Source organism: Castor canadensis, chromosome 6 (genome assembly GCF_047511655.1).
Source record: "Castor canadensis chromosome 6, mCasCan1.hap1v2, whole genome shotgun sequence".
In the NCBI taxonomy this organism is placed as follows: domain Eukaryota; kingdom Metazoa; phylum Chordata; class Mammalia; order Rodentia; family Castoridae; genus Castor; species Castor canadensis.
The window spans coordinates 7763660-7779146 of NC_133391.1; positions in this window are offsets into that span (position 1 = coordinate 7763660).

The window sequence follows — 15487 nt, forward strand, 5'->3', positions numbered from 1 at the left end:
CTGTTTTTTACCTCCCTTCACTGCTTCCTGGAAACTCTTTCAAGCCAGTAACCTGGGGTGATTGTAGGGTGGTCTCAATTGCTTGCCATCTCAGGAATCGCTGTCCTTTGGTGTCTGATATCCTGTGTGTCGAAAAACTATTTTTGCAAGTCTTTTGTATGGTTATGTGGTTACTGAGGAGAGGAGACAGTGATCAGGTGGAAATGCAATCCTGTTCCCTCATCTTGGGCAGAAACAGAAGCAAAAATAATTGCTTTTATGACAGCATTTGCTTAGGGTGTATTCTAATTTCCATACATGGCTAACTAAATTCCTTCAAACATTTTCAATTCATTTACAAAATTATATTATATTGTATTGTATTATAATATTGCATTTCCTGTTTAAGGACTTCAGTTGTCTGATTAACAAATGAAAACTTCCCAAGTACTTATCAAAGTCCACAATCTAGTAAATGCGTGTTTAAAAACTTGTGTAACAACAGAAATGGAGGTTTCAGCTGGGCATGGGGGTTCACACCTGTAATCCCAGCACTGGAAAGGAGGAGGCAGGAGGATCTCAAGTTTGAGGTTAGCCTGGGCTGCACAGCAATGGCACCTGCTTAGCATGGCAGAAAGCAGAAGGGAAAGTGGGTGCTTGTAGAAGAGGTGAATCGTGAAGGTCAGCTCTGCTCTGAAACAGCCTGCTCTGGTGGTAGCTACTTCAGTCCCTCCAGGAAGGTATCAATCCCTCTTAATGACATAATCACCTCTTAAAGGCCCTGCCACTGCAACACCATTACAATGGGAATCAGATTTCAACCTGAGTTTCAGAGTGGGCAAACCAGAACTCCCCAAGTCTCTCAAATGAATACACAAGTATGATGAATTTTTAATTCTGTTAAATGTTTTAATACTTCCAACCTTAGCAAGATTTTAATGTAACATGACAAGCCTAAATCAGACACTGTCTTAAACATTTTAAATCTCTGATTTCCATGTGGCTGAATTAGTTCACATTCCTATCACAGTGGATGAGAGTTCCTTCCCCTTCTGTCTGTGTCCTTGCCAGCACTTACAGTTTTTCTTCAGGATAGCCATTCTCACTAGAATGGTGGAATCTTTTTCTTTTTTTTGAGTTTTCAAACAAGCTTTTAAGGAAAAGACCATAAAATACTAGTTTCTCATCAGTGTACATTAACACTGCACGTTTCTGAGTGGAGAAGTCCACTGTCGGTCAGTCATTTTTCTGTGACACTGAGGCTGCATACCTGCAACTCTGATCTGGATTTATCTAAATGCTCCAGAGAAGTGAACTCAATGTGATGGGTAACAATGGCGGTGGCCAGTCCAAGAGTGTGACCCTGGCATTCCTTCCCCTATCTGGGAACAGTATAAAGTCAGACATGATCCCTCTTCCAATTACAATTGAACAAAACAGCCATAACCCATCCCTTCCCCTCCCCCTTGAGGTATTTGCGAATGGGCCAGAGTCCCCAGTGGCGGGGCAGGGGGAAGCAAGTAATGGGTGAGGTACAGAGAGGCTCTTCTCAGCACCTTGGCCATATATGGTCCCTTAGGTGTGGGGGGGGGAACCTGGGGACCCTCCCTGCCCCAAGTGCAGTATTTTTGAGGTCAATAAATTACAGCAATAAATAGCAAGATCAGGTAGGGGTATTTTCTACCAGGGTATTAAATTTTCCCTGGTAGAAAATTAAATGGGGTGACTGATGCTGAGGTATCCTAGGAAGGGGGTCCTGGGCAGTCTCAATTCCACCCACAGCTCTACCCATCCCTTGTTTGCAAAGTCAGACTGAGGCTCTGGTCAGGTCCTCCTCCATTCCCTCCTTCCTTGCATCCATTTCACAGTTTCAGTGACATGGGTTCCAATGTGACTGGGGAACAGGAAAACCTTGGTCCCTTCTGGGGGCACAAAAGAGCTGAGGGCCCAACTGCTCCTCTCAGACCTGGTCGTCAGGTAGAATCTTAAGTAGTTTTGATTTGCATTTTCCTGATGAATAAAGATGCTGAACAATTTTTCATGTATTATTTGCCATTTGTACTTCTTTTGAAAGTGTCCAGTTTCATTTATTGATCAGATTATTTGCTTTGATGTTGTTTAATTTTTGAGTCCTTATATATTTTAGATATTAATCCCATTGGATGCATATCTGCTGTAAGCTGTCTCTTCACTCTGTTCTTTCTTTTGCTATGAAGCTTTTCAATTTGCTATAATCCCATCTGTTTATTCCAATTCTTTTTTTTTTTTGTCGGTACTGGGAATTGAATTCAGCGCCTTATCTTGCTAAGCAGACATTCTATCAGTTGATCCATGCCATTGGCCCTTCTTTTGAGATAGGGTTATTTTTGAGATAGGGTCTTGCTTTATGCCTGGGCCAGTCTGAATTGCAATCCTCCTGTATGTGCTCCTTTGCCTGTCATAGGATTGACAGGCATGTGACACCATGCCCAGTCATTGGTTGAGATGGTGTCTGGTGAGCTTTTTGTTCATGCTGGCCTCTACCTCCTGAGTAGCTAGGATTACATGCTTGAGCCATTGTGCTCTGCCCATTTGTCAATTCTTGCTCTTATTTCCTAAGTTTAGGAAAGTTTAGGACTCAGGAGTCCTATTCAGGAATTCACTACCTATGCCATCCATGTTGAAAACTTTCCCTTATGTTTTCCTCCAGTACTTTCAAACTTTAAAGTTTTACATTTAGATGTTTGATACACTTTGACTTGACTTTTGTCCAGGACTTTGGTACACGGGGATCTAGTTTCCGTGTTCTTCATGTAGCTATCCCAGCACTAAACATGGAAAGTAGGGGATAAAAAACACCAAGGTCATGAAGCAAAAAGGGAACAACTGGGGAGGTGCAGGAGGAAGAGGAAAAGAGGAGCAGGAAGGGGAGATAAGAAAGAGTGATAGAGGGAATGAATATGACCAAATTACATTATATGCACATATGGAAATGTCATAATGAAACCACATATGATGAAACTGACATATGATGATAAAAATTGCTACGGCACAAAATGGACTGGAGGTGACTCAAGTGGTAGAACATCTGCTTTGCACGCATGAAGCTGAGTTCAAACCCCAGTTCCTCCAAAAAATTCTATGGCAAGGGTGGCATGTTATACTAATACATCATTTCTCTGTCTCTGTCTCTCTCTCTCTCTCTCTTTTTCTCTCTCCCTTGCCTTTACTGGGACTTGAACTAAGGGCCTTAGTTTTGATAGACAGGCACTCTACCACTTAAACCACACTGCCAGCCCTTTTTTGTGTTGAGTATTTTTGAGACAGGGTCTCAGAACTATTTGCCCAGGCTGGCTTTGCACCACAGTCCTGCTGATCCTCTCTCCTGAGTAGCTGGGATTATAGGTTTGAGTCACTGTCACCTGGCTGTTATATCCTAAACATTAGAAATATATTAAATCCCAAGTGTAAAGAGACTGTTTCATGTTTAACTATTAATATTGTAAGTTCGAATTTCTTAAGATTGACTAGAGCAACTGTATTCTTAGGGAGAAGTGAAGCTCTTCACTTATGGGTTAGGATTTTTAAAAACTCTGCTATAAAAATAAGCTCAAAATGTATTGCGGTTCAATCATAGACTTTTTTCTCATTCATATAAAGATTCAAGGCAAGCACCCCTGATTGTCAGATGGCTTTCTGTTCTGTGATGACTCAGGGACCTCAGTTCCTCCCTCCTGAGTTCTCATCTTCCCTCCAACCTCCTCACCATCAGCCTCTACCTGGCAGAAGGGAGGAAGAATAGGTGTTCTGGGTCAGGCTTGGAAGTTTCATCCATCCATATGCTCACATTCCATTGGGAAGGACCGAGCGACTTGTAAATATTTTCTCCTCTGATTTCTACCAGGGCAGAGGCTCCCATTCCTACACCTGTGCCACTTGACATTGCTCCACCTCAAGATCTGTAGAAGCTCAGCCTAACCCTCCACTTCTTGTTTGATTCTTGCATTGGACAAATTTCATGCATGATTCTTAACTGGGTGATTATACCACTGGTCTTGTGATTGAGGCTTTCCAAAGCAGGACATAGAACTCAGAGGTTTTGAAAGAAGGAAGAACCCAGAATGGAAAAGAGGATTGTGGTTTCAAGATACTAACTACTTTTTCTCTTTTTCAGATCTCATGGAGAGCAGAGATGTGTGGGATGAAGGAGGGTGCAACTCCCAAGAAGGCTCTGAGGAGTCCCAGTGCTGGAGGCTTTCGGGAATCAATGAGACAAGTGAGGAAACGGTACTCTGCAGACCAGGAGAAGGGGCTCATTCTAGAAACCAAGGAGTGACCCTGGCAGATTGGCAAAGACAACAGACTTAACAGGCTATGCCACTGGTGTATTAGGGATGAGGGAAGACACATGGAAGGAAGGTGGAAGTGACAGTCAGGAAGAGTGAGAAGGGGATTGGGTAGAGCTCAATTTATAAGAGCCCAGAAGGGAAAGCAGGAAGTGCAAAAACAGAGATGACTTATTCCTGTCCAATTTGGGAAATTAATCCAGAAGGCTTCATCTCTTTGAACCAATTGTCAGGCAACAAGTCAAATCCTAACATAATTTCTGACTCTAGATCACAGAGCATCTTGAAGCAATGCCTGAATATTCCCCAATACTTACTGAGACCATTACATTGGGGAGAGTGCCTACACAGGAAAAATAAGTGCAAAAATGTTTCTTAAAAAAAGAGGGATGTTAACCAATGCAATTAAACTAATCTAATGGAACAATTATTGCAGGTTTTACAAAAGATACAAGAGCAATAAGGTCCAGTAACATGGCCACATCCACCAAATCAATTTATGCTACTACAACTATGAATAACAAAACAACTGATACTTCACAAAAACAAAGAAAGACACCAAAATTCACAACAGCAGACCAAAGCAGACAAGAATCCACATATACTGCTCACAGCCAACCTTACACCACTCAAGTTGAAACGGTCCTATCTCTTGGGAATGATGATAAAGCCAGATCTTCTCTTAAAAGTGCAGAAGGCAAAAACAATCCTATTACTGGAAGAACACAAAGAAGCACTCCATCATCCCGGATTCTAGTCAGAATCAACTCGTTCGAAACTTCCAAGGAGATCCGCACACAGTCTAGAAGATTATTATCTGCCACCACACCCACTACAACTGTGGAAGTAACAAGCATCCCTGTTTCTACAACAACAGAAGACAGCACACCAACATCCACTGATCCAGCCAGCTCCACCTCACTTTCCACTTCCACAGAGGTTAGCAAACCCTCCAGCAATTCTGTTGACAACACTACAACTGTGGGAACTTCTACTGAAGGTACCACATCTACTACTCTGGAAGTAAGCAGCAACCCTGTTCCTACAACAACAGAAGAGAGCACACCATCATCCACTACTGGAGCCAGCATCACCTCCCTTGGCACTCCAAAAGAAGTTATTCCACCATCCAGCACTCAGGGTGATACCACCACACCTGTGGAAACCACTACCGAAACTAGCACATTTACAACTGTGGAAGTAAGCAGCATCCCTGTTCCTACAACAACAGAACAGAGTTCACTATCATCCACTTCCAGAGCAAGCACCACCTCCATTAGCATTCCCACAGAAGTTATTCCACCATTCAGCAGTCTGGGTGATACCACCACACCTGTGAGAACTACTACTGAAGCTAGTACGTCTACAACAGTGGAAGTAACAAGCACCGTTGTTCCTCTGACAACAAAAGGAAGTACACTGTCATCCACTGCTCTACACAGCACCATCTCCTTTACCACTTCCACAGAACACATCACACCCTCCAGTACTCCTCTTCATACCACCACACCAGTGGAAACCAGTACTGAACCTAGCACATCTACAACTTAGGATGTAACCAGCACTCTTGTTCCTGCAACAACAGAAGAGGGCACAGCATCCTCCACTAGTTGAGCCAACTCTACCTCCCTTTGCATCCCAAAGAAGTTATCCCACCATCCAGCACTCTGGTGGATACAACCACACCTGTGGGAACTGCTTCTGAAGGTAGCACATCTGCAACAGTAGAAATTACAAGAATCATTCTTCCACCAACAACAGATGCTAGCACACTTTCTTCCACCAGTCAAGTCAGCAGCAACCTCTCACCATGTGTACTGAGATAAGGACACCCTCTAAAACTCTTGTTGTAAAAACCACACCTGGTTGGAGCTCCAGTGGAACCACCTCCACTACTAAAACTGTGGAAGGCACTACCAGCCCTGTTACTCCAACAAAAGAAGAAAGCATTTCATCATCCAGTCTGTGGCCAGTACCACCTTGATTAGCACTTCCACAAAGGTCAGCACAACCTCCAGCACTCCTGTTGACACCACCACACCCGTTATAACTACTTTTGAAGCTAGCCCATCAACAACAAGAGAAGTAATGAGCACCACTGTTCTTCCAACAGCAGAAGAGAGCACAATGTCATCTAGCCCTCTAGTCAGCAGCAGCCCAGTGAGCATCTCTACTGAGGTGATCACACCATCAACCACTCCTATTGAGAGCCATACACCATTTTGGACATCCACAAAAGACACCTCTTATTCTACAAATGTAGAAGGCCCTTCCAGCCCTTTTACTCCAACGACAGAAGGAAGCAATGCATCAGCCATGACTGTAGCCAGTACCACCTTGTACGCCACTTCCACAGACATCAGCACACCATCCAGCACTCCTGTTGACACCAGCATGCCCATGTGAACCACTAGTAGGCTGGCACATCTACAACTGTGGAAGTAAGCAGCACTAGTTTTCATCCAACCACAGAAGGGAGCACACTGTCATCCACTGCTGACATCAGCAGCACACCAGTAAGCCCTTCCACTGAGGTGAGCACAACCTCAGCCACTCCTGTTGAAACTACCACACCTGTCCGAACCTCCACTGAGGCCAGCTCCTCTCCTTCAACTGTGGAAGACCCTACCAGCACTTTTAATCCAACAACAGGAGAAATCACTCCATCTTCCACTGTTCCAGTGAGCACCACCTCCTTTACCACTTCCACAGATGTCACCACACCCCACAGCACTCCTGTTGATAGCACTGAACCACTACTGCTATCAGAACCACTACTGAAGCTAGCACTCCTACAACACTGGAAGTAATGAGCACCTCCATTCTTACAACAGACTGAAGCACTGTCATCCACTGCTCTAGTTTTCAGCACCCCAGTTAGCACCTCCACTTACCTGACCACAGCCTTCAGTACTCCTGTTCATAACATCACACCTTTTGGGACTTCCACTGAATCCAGCTCCATTCCCATAGCTTCAGAAGTTACTACCGCAGCTGGTACTGCAACAACAGAAGGAAACATTCTGTCATCACCTAGTCTCATCAGCAGTGGGTTAATACTTCCCCTGGGACTAGCACATCCTCACCTACTCCTGTTGCTACCACGACACCTGTGGGAACTACTGTGGAAGCTAGCTCATCTACTACTTTGGAAGTAACCAGCACTACTGTGCATCCTCCTACAGTAGGAAGCACTCCATTATCCACTACACTAGTCAGCACCACCCTTGAGACAACTTCTACTGAGGTGACCACACCCTTTACCACTCCCGCTGAAAACAGCGTAGTCAGCAGCACCCCAGTAACCACATCTACTGAGATCAACACACTCTCAAACACCTCTTTTACCACCTTGCCTTCATCCACTTTTACAAAGTAAAGCATTACTTCTTCTAATCCCCCAGGCAGTACTACATCTGTCACTCCTTCAATTGTCCCCACTACAAGTGTTGGAGTTAATCCTAGACCACGAGTGTTGCTTCCACCACAATGACCACATCTTCAACCTAAACTGTTGCCTCTACTGTGCCAACAACAACCATCCCTCTTCCAACTACTACAGTTCCAACAATTACAAAAGGTCTATGATTTATTTCATCCTATTATTTTAATTTTTGCTACTCATTTATTTATCCCTATATTTTCAATCTCACTCTTCAGTTTCATTTTCCATCCATGTGTTTTTTTGCTGTGTAGTTAATCTTTAACCCATTGTGCTGTCTTTTTTTCTGCTATATGAAATCTTTAAGTCATGTAAATACACACTTATTCATTGCTTTTTTCTGCTTTTTCTTCACAGAGTATATTGTTTGTCTTTTTCTCTGCATTTTCCCTGTAATCTGGTCACATCTCCTGTTTTTTCCTTTTCTACTCTGAAATTCTCTCTCGCATTGCCTTTTTGGCCATAATGGCATTAACTCCAAATATTTTATTTGGTTTTCTCATATTTTAGTGATTTTTCCTCCTTGATTTTTCTTGCATATGTAAGTATGATTTTTTCATGACAGTATTGGCAATAATATTTGCATATATTCTTGGTACACAGCTGCCAGCATTAACTTTTGTTTTGCTTTGAGTTATAAAAAATTTCTTCACTTCTACCAAGCCAGATCCTACCTGTGTGCATATCAGGGAATCCTTTTTCTAATGTCTCCTTTTTCCTTACCTGCATCTAGAACTTTCATTTGACTCTCTGTGCTTTTGTTAAAATTAGTTTTGTTTACTCCCCATTGTTTTACAATTTCACGTGCTGTTTTTCTATTGTATATCATATATTATGTACATTCATTGATGGACTTAAATTTATCATGGATATCCCTGCAGGCATTACTCAATGTCCCTCCAAAGACATTACTCAATCAATCTTTAATTGATGGAAATAAAGGACAGTTCCTCCTCTTTGGGCTTCTACACTTTTTCAGAGCTTTTTGATTTCTTCTTTTGTTAAGCTCTACTTAAGTACTCTGGGTTCTCGTCAGTATCTCTTTGTCTTGTTCAGCTCCTGGTTCTCATACAAGGGACCTGAGCATCTTTAGATGGGCAATTTGAGCCTAATATTCTCAGGAAGCCCTATAGGTATTGTCTTAGTCTGTTTTGTGTTGCTATAATGGAATACCTGATGCTGGGTAATGTATAATGAGAACAGATTTTTTTGCCTCATAAATTGGGTAGCTGAAAGTTCCAAACAGCATGGATCTGGCATCTGGCGAGGGCCCCACTAGGAGAAGCAGAACATGGTGGATAAGTGGAAAGGGACATAAATACATGCAGAAGGGGCACGTGTGCAGCTAGGAAGGAAGAGAGTGGAGAGCAACTGGCCTTATTAGTTTGTAACAAGCATTTTGAAGGAATGAACCCACTCTTGTGAGACCCAGTCCACTCTGCAAGACCAGCATTAATACATGCATGAAGAAGGAAGGGTGTTGCATGAACTAATGGCCTTCCACCAGGCCCCACCTCCTAAGAGTTCCACCCCCTCAACATCACCCAACTGGGGACCAGGCTTCCAGCCTATGAACCTCAGGAGGACAAATCATAATCAAACCATACTAGGCATTCTACAAAAAAAAAATCAGGTAGCTATATCACTGCTGGGTCCAAAATCTGTTGTTGGTCACTTATCTGAAGGCAGATGATCTCCTCTTCTGTCCTATTCCCCAGAGGTTGGTCTTCCTTTTAGATTGTTGGGCAACAAGTGAATACATCCTAGCAGCAACTCACCAACCTGTGCTTCAGCTCCTAGATGAGGTCAGAGCATCTTCAGTAGGAAAGGGTAGAGAGCGGAGGAGGAAGAGAGGAAGGAATGGAGAAGGGGTGAGGAAATTGTATGGGATACTAGGATGAATTAAGATTTTTGTGTCTCCAGCATGCTCAGGACCCTTGACTTCTCTGTTCCATCATTCCTGAGGATTTTGGACCTCAGACAAGGTTTCATGATGTGATTGTCATGTCTGTGGCCCTTGCTCTCTGAGTTTGGAGAAGACCAGAGAACCAAGATAAGGCAGGTCTTTGCAGAGTACACCCATGCCTTGTGTGCTTCCCCAGACAAAAAATGCACCCTGAATACTGTTCTACACAAGCACAGTGATTTTTCAAGAACAGTCAAAGACAGCTTTAGATTTTCTGGATGGATCCACATGCACGATCAAGAGTTGTGGATAATCATCTCAACACATCTATACTCCTCCCTCCTTCTCCATGTCCCAGGAAATAAGAAAGTAATCATAAACAATTGTGGCCGTAACAAGTGCTAGTGCAAGGTCTTCTGCAGCATGTATTGAAGGACAATGACAATGTTCACTCACAGTCCTGTGCAATCTTATAAGGCCACTTTCTCCTGGATTCACTTAGTCTCTGTCTCCTGTTTCATTTTTCTCAGCCATGATGGTGTGGCTTGCCTCTCACAACAACAGATTTCTCTTCCCTCACATTTCTGAGCTGAAGTAAAGCATGCTGGACTCCAAGAACGAGTCAAGTCTTCCTCTACCTGGATCCTTATATAGGCCTCTCAGCCTGTATTCATGTCTCTTCTCCTGTGTGTAAAGTGAGGATGACACTAACTATCCTGTGTCCCCCAGGGTCTCATGACAGTATCAAAGAGACAATGTCTTTGAAAACGCATTTAATATGCTGATCGAGTATGTGTGGTTGACTAGGTGTTTCATGCAGGGACCTGCTTCAATGGAGGGCAATGGATAGGAGGTGGCTGTGTTTGCCCTGATGCATACACAGGAGAGCGATGCCAATTTCTGATCAATGTCTGCCAGAATGGAGGCCTCTGGGATGGGCTCAAGTGCCAGTGCACCAGCCTCTACTATGGACCAAGGTGTGAGGAAGTGGTTGACAGCATTGAGATAGGTAAGTGAGACCCCAGGGAGGGCCCTCCTCTCCCCAACACCTAGACCAGCAACCCACATCAAACCCCTGCTCCTGCCCCATCATGATTCAAGAATCTGGTCTCTTCTGGGCCTTTTTCCCCAAGCTAGTAGTAAAATAGTTAAAAACCTTAAACATGAAACATTATACATTGAAAATGAATAAATCAACAAGCCATATTTTGGAACAAAATACAAATTTGATGCTGAATTTTACCATAAAAAGTACCTAAAACCAATGACTGCAAGGCCACGCCTGGTGGTACACATTTGTAATCCCAGAACTCAGGAGACTAAGGGAGGAGAATTGAGAGTAGGAGGCCAACCTACGTTGCATAGTGAGATCCTGTCTGAAAAAAAACAAAGATGGCAACTAGAGGGAGGAAGCAGAAATTGTGCTTCCTAAAGTAAAATCTTGGAGAGATGCTGGAGATGCACCTTACATGAAAAACCTCTGAGAAGATGCAAAACCCCGACTCCTCTGACTCCTCCACATCCCCAGCCCGTGCATAACATCCCCACTGCATGGAAAACAGAGAAACCAGGAGGGCCCCCACGCGGCCAGACGCCAGCTCCTCCCAGCTCAAGAGATGCAGAACTCCAGCTGAGCTAAGCAGCACGGTACTCCCACAAACAACCCCGGGCCAGATCAGCATAACCCCCTGGACAGAATGACCCCCACCCTGGGAAAAAAGTGAAAAAAAACCAAACTGAATAATAAACAACAACAAGAAAAGACACATAGCAAAGAGGGCAGGGCGCCCTGAGCACCATACAGGGGAGAGGAGCAATCCCTCACGGAACTGTGAATAAAAAAACTGCCCAGAGAAGGCAGGAGTGGTGGCCCCGCCCAGCATCGGTGGAGCTGGAAAGCTTGTAAAAGTGTCTGTATGAGGAAAGCTACACTGCAGACGGGGGAAGGGACACTTCCCACGTGAACTGTAAATAAACAAGTTGGCTGGAGAAGGTGGGTGGAGCGCCACCTCCCCCAGTGTGCTTGGAGAGCGGAAACCTTGTAACAGTGGCTGTTGTTCCCAGGAGAACTCTGAGCAAACAAAGCCTGCTGAACTAGGTGAGTGTTAAGCTCACTCCTGAGATCTGCAATCAATAAAGCCTCCAGCAACAGCTGGCTGACAATAGCAGGCACGTGAGCCACAGCCTCAGATAGACATCCACAGAACTGTCTCCAGACCCTTTTTTTTTCCTTCTTTCTTTTTCTCTTCCTTTGATGAACTACAACCTCATGCTGAAAGACTTACTGAAACTGTACTGCATTTGAACTTGGGGTATTTTGTTGTGTTTTTTGTTTATTTGTTTGTTTTGTGTTTTTGGGTTTTTTCCCCTTTGAAGAAACAACAATAGAATTCCTTCTGAGACACCATCTCCAGGATTTGAGGCTGAAGGACTAACCAAAATAATTAAGACTGAAACTTTATTGCATTTGAACTTGGAGGTTGTTTTTAATCTTCTCCCTGTCTCTCTAATGCCTGTTTAGCTTACTGTTGATTAGTACACTATCTCTCCCTGTTTATTTCTTTGAAACTGTTTTTTGGTTTGTTTTTTTGTTTTACTTGTTTGTTTTTCCCTTTTTCTTTACCTTCTTTGCTTTCCCTCTTCTCTCACCATTCCATTCTAGATATCACCATTGTTATTATTAAAAGCTAGAAAATACTTAATTGCACACAGTACAGGGACAGTACAATAGCAAGGGCAATGATGGGAAGATGGAAAAAAGAGAGAAGCCAGTTTCCCCCAGCAATAAGTTAGTACAGGAACCAGAGGGAAATGAAGAAAACAGATACTCTGATCCAGACTCCAACAAAACAAAGATAAACTATGCCAACAAACCCTATGAAGCCCACAAGAAAAACCTGAAAGAAGAAATCCTGCAAGTAATCAATGAGAATTTTATAGAGATGATACCGGATATGGTCAACAAAAATGTACAGGGGACACTCAAGAAATTCCAAGACAACAAACATAGAGAATTTGAGAAAGCACAAGAACAAATAAAGGAAACAATAGAAGCACTGTATAAACACCAAAGTGAAACAAAGAACACAATTAATAGATAAGTGAACTCAGGATGAAAACAGACAATATTAAAGAGGAAGTAACTCAGAATATGGAAAACCTCAGAAAAAAGAATGAAACAGAAATCCAAAACAAAATGAAAGGCCAATCCAGCAGAATAGAACAAGCAGAAGACAGAATCTCAGAACTCGAAGATGACATGGTAATTAAAGGAAAAACCAAAGAACTATTAGTTAAACAACTCAAGACCTGTGAGAATAAAATGCAAGAACTCACTGAAGAAGAAGAGGTGCAAGCAAAGGGAATGCATAACATATTCAACAAAATAATTACAGAAAATTTCCCAAATCTAGAGAAATCATACAGGTGCATGAGGCTTCCAGAACACCAAACAGACGTGACAAAAATAGAACCACCCCATGGCATATTATCATTAAAACAACAAGTACAGAGACTCGAGAAAGAATATTGAAGGCTGTAAGAGAGAAAAAACAAATAACATACAAGGTAAACCCATCAAAATAACAGCAGACTTCTCAACAGAAACATTAAAAGCAAGAAGAGCTTGGGGTGAGGTTTCTGGGCACTGAATAAAAATAACTTCAACCCTAGGATACTCTACCCAGCAAAGCTATCATTCAAAATAGATGGAGCAATAAAAGTCTTCCATGATAAGCAGAAACTAAAACAACATGTGACCACAAAGCCACCATTACAAAAGATTCTTCAAGGGATTCTGCACACAGAAAGTGAAACCCAACATAACCATGAAAGGGCAGGCAGTAGCAAACTACAGGAAAAGAAAAAGCAAGACAGTAGAGAGTAACATCAAGTTAGGTACACACAATCAAACCTTCAAACAACTAAGACAATTAAATGACAGGAATCATCACATAACTATCAGTACTAACACTTAATGTTAGCAGACTTAATTCCCCCATCAAAAGGCACCACTGACAAACTGGATTAAAAAAGAAGATCCGACAATTTGTTGCTTACAGGAGACCCATCTCACTGACAAAAATAAGCATAGGCTTAGGATGAAAGGCTAGAAGAAGATTTACCAAGCCAATGGCCCCCAAAAACAAGCAGGAGTAGCAATACTTATCTCTGACAAAGTAGACTTCAAACCTACATTGATCAAACGAGATAAAGAAGGACATTCCATACTAATAAAGGGGGAAATAGAATAAAAGGAAATAACAATTATCAACCTATACGCACCCAATGTCAATGCACCCAATTTCATCAAACATACCCTGAAGAACCTAAAAGCATATATTAACTCCAACACAGTGGTCGTGGGAGATTTTAACACCCCATTATCATCAGTAGATAGGTCATCCAAACAAAAAATCAATAAAGAAATCCTAGATCTAAAATATACCATAGATCAAATGGACCTAGTTGATGTCTACAGAACATTTCATCCAACTTCTTCACAATATACATTCTTCTCAGCAGCCCACGGAGCCTTCTCCAAAATAGATCATATCCTAGGGCACAAAGCAAGCCTCAGCAAATATAAGAAAATAGAAATTATACCGTGCATACTATCTGATCACAATGCAATAAAACTAGAACTCAACAACAAAAGTAAAGACAAAAACATGCAAACAGCCGTAAACTGAATAACTCATTGCTTAATGGACAATGGGTCATTGATGAAATAAAAGAGGAAATTAAAAAGTTCCTGGAAGTCAATGAAAACGAAAACACAAACTACCGGTACATATGGGACACAGCAAAGGCAGTCCTGAGAGGAAAGTTTATAGCCATGAGTGCACATATTAAAAAGACTGAAAGATCCCAAATCAATGACCTAATGATACATCTCAAACTCCTAGAAAAACAAGAACAAGCAAATCCCAAAACAAATAGGAGAGAAATAATAAAAATAAGACCTAAAATCAATGAAATAGAAACCAATAAAACCATACAAAGAATTAACGAAACAAAAAGCTGGTTCTTTGAAAATATAAACAAAACCGATAGACCCCTGGCAAACCTGACTAAAATGAGGAGAGAAAAAACTCAAATTAGTAAAATCAGGAATGCAAAAGGGGAGATAACAACAAACACCATTGAAGTCCGGAAATCATCAGAGACTACTTTGAGAACCTATATTCAAATAAGTTAAAAAATCTTAAGGAAATGGACAGATTTCTATGATCATCCAAAACTGAACCAAGAGGACATTAATCACCTGAATAGATCTATAACACAAAATGAAATTGAAGCAGAAATCAAGAGTCTCCCTAAAAAGAAAAGTCCAGGATCTGATGGAGTCTCTGCTGAATTCTATCAGACCTTTAAAGAAGAACTGATACCAACCCTCCTTAAACTGTTCCATGAAATAGAAAGGGAAGGAAAACTGCCTAACACATTTTATGAAGCCAGTATTACACTGATCCCAAAACCAGGCAAAGACACCTCCAAAAAGGAGAACTATAGGCCAATCTCCTTAATGAACATTGATGCAAAAATCCTCAACAAAATAATGGCAAACTGAATTCAACAACACATCAAAAAGATTATTCACCACGACCAAGTAGGCTTCATCCCAGGAATGCAGGGGTGATTCAACCTATGAAAATCAATAAACGTAATAAACCACATTAACAGAAGCAAAGACAAAAACCATTTGATCATCTCAATAGATGCAGAAAAAGCCTTTGATAAGATCCCACACCATTTCATGATAAAAGCTCTAAGAAAACTAGGAATAGAAGGAAAGTACCTCAACATTATAAAAGCTATATATGACAAACCTAC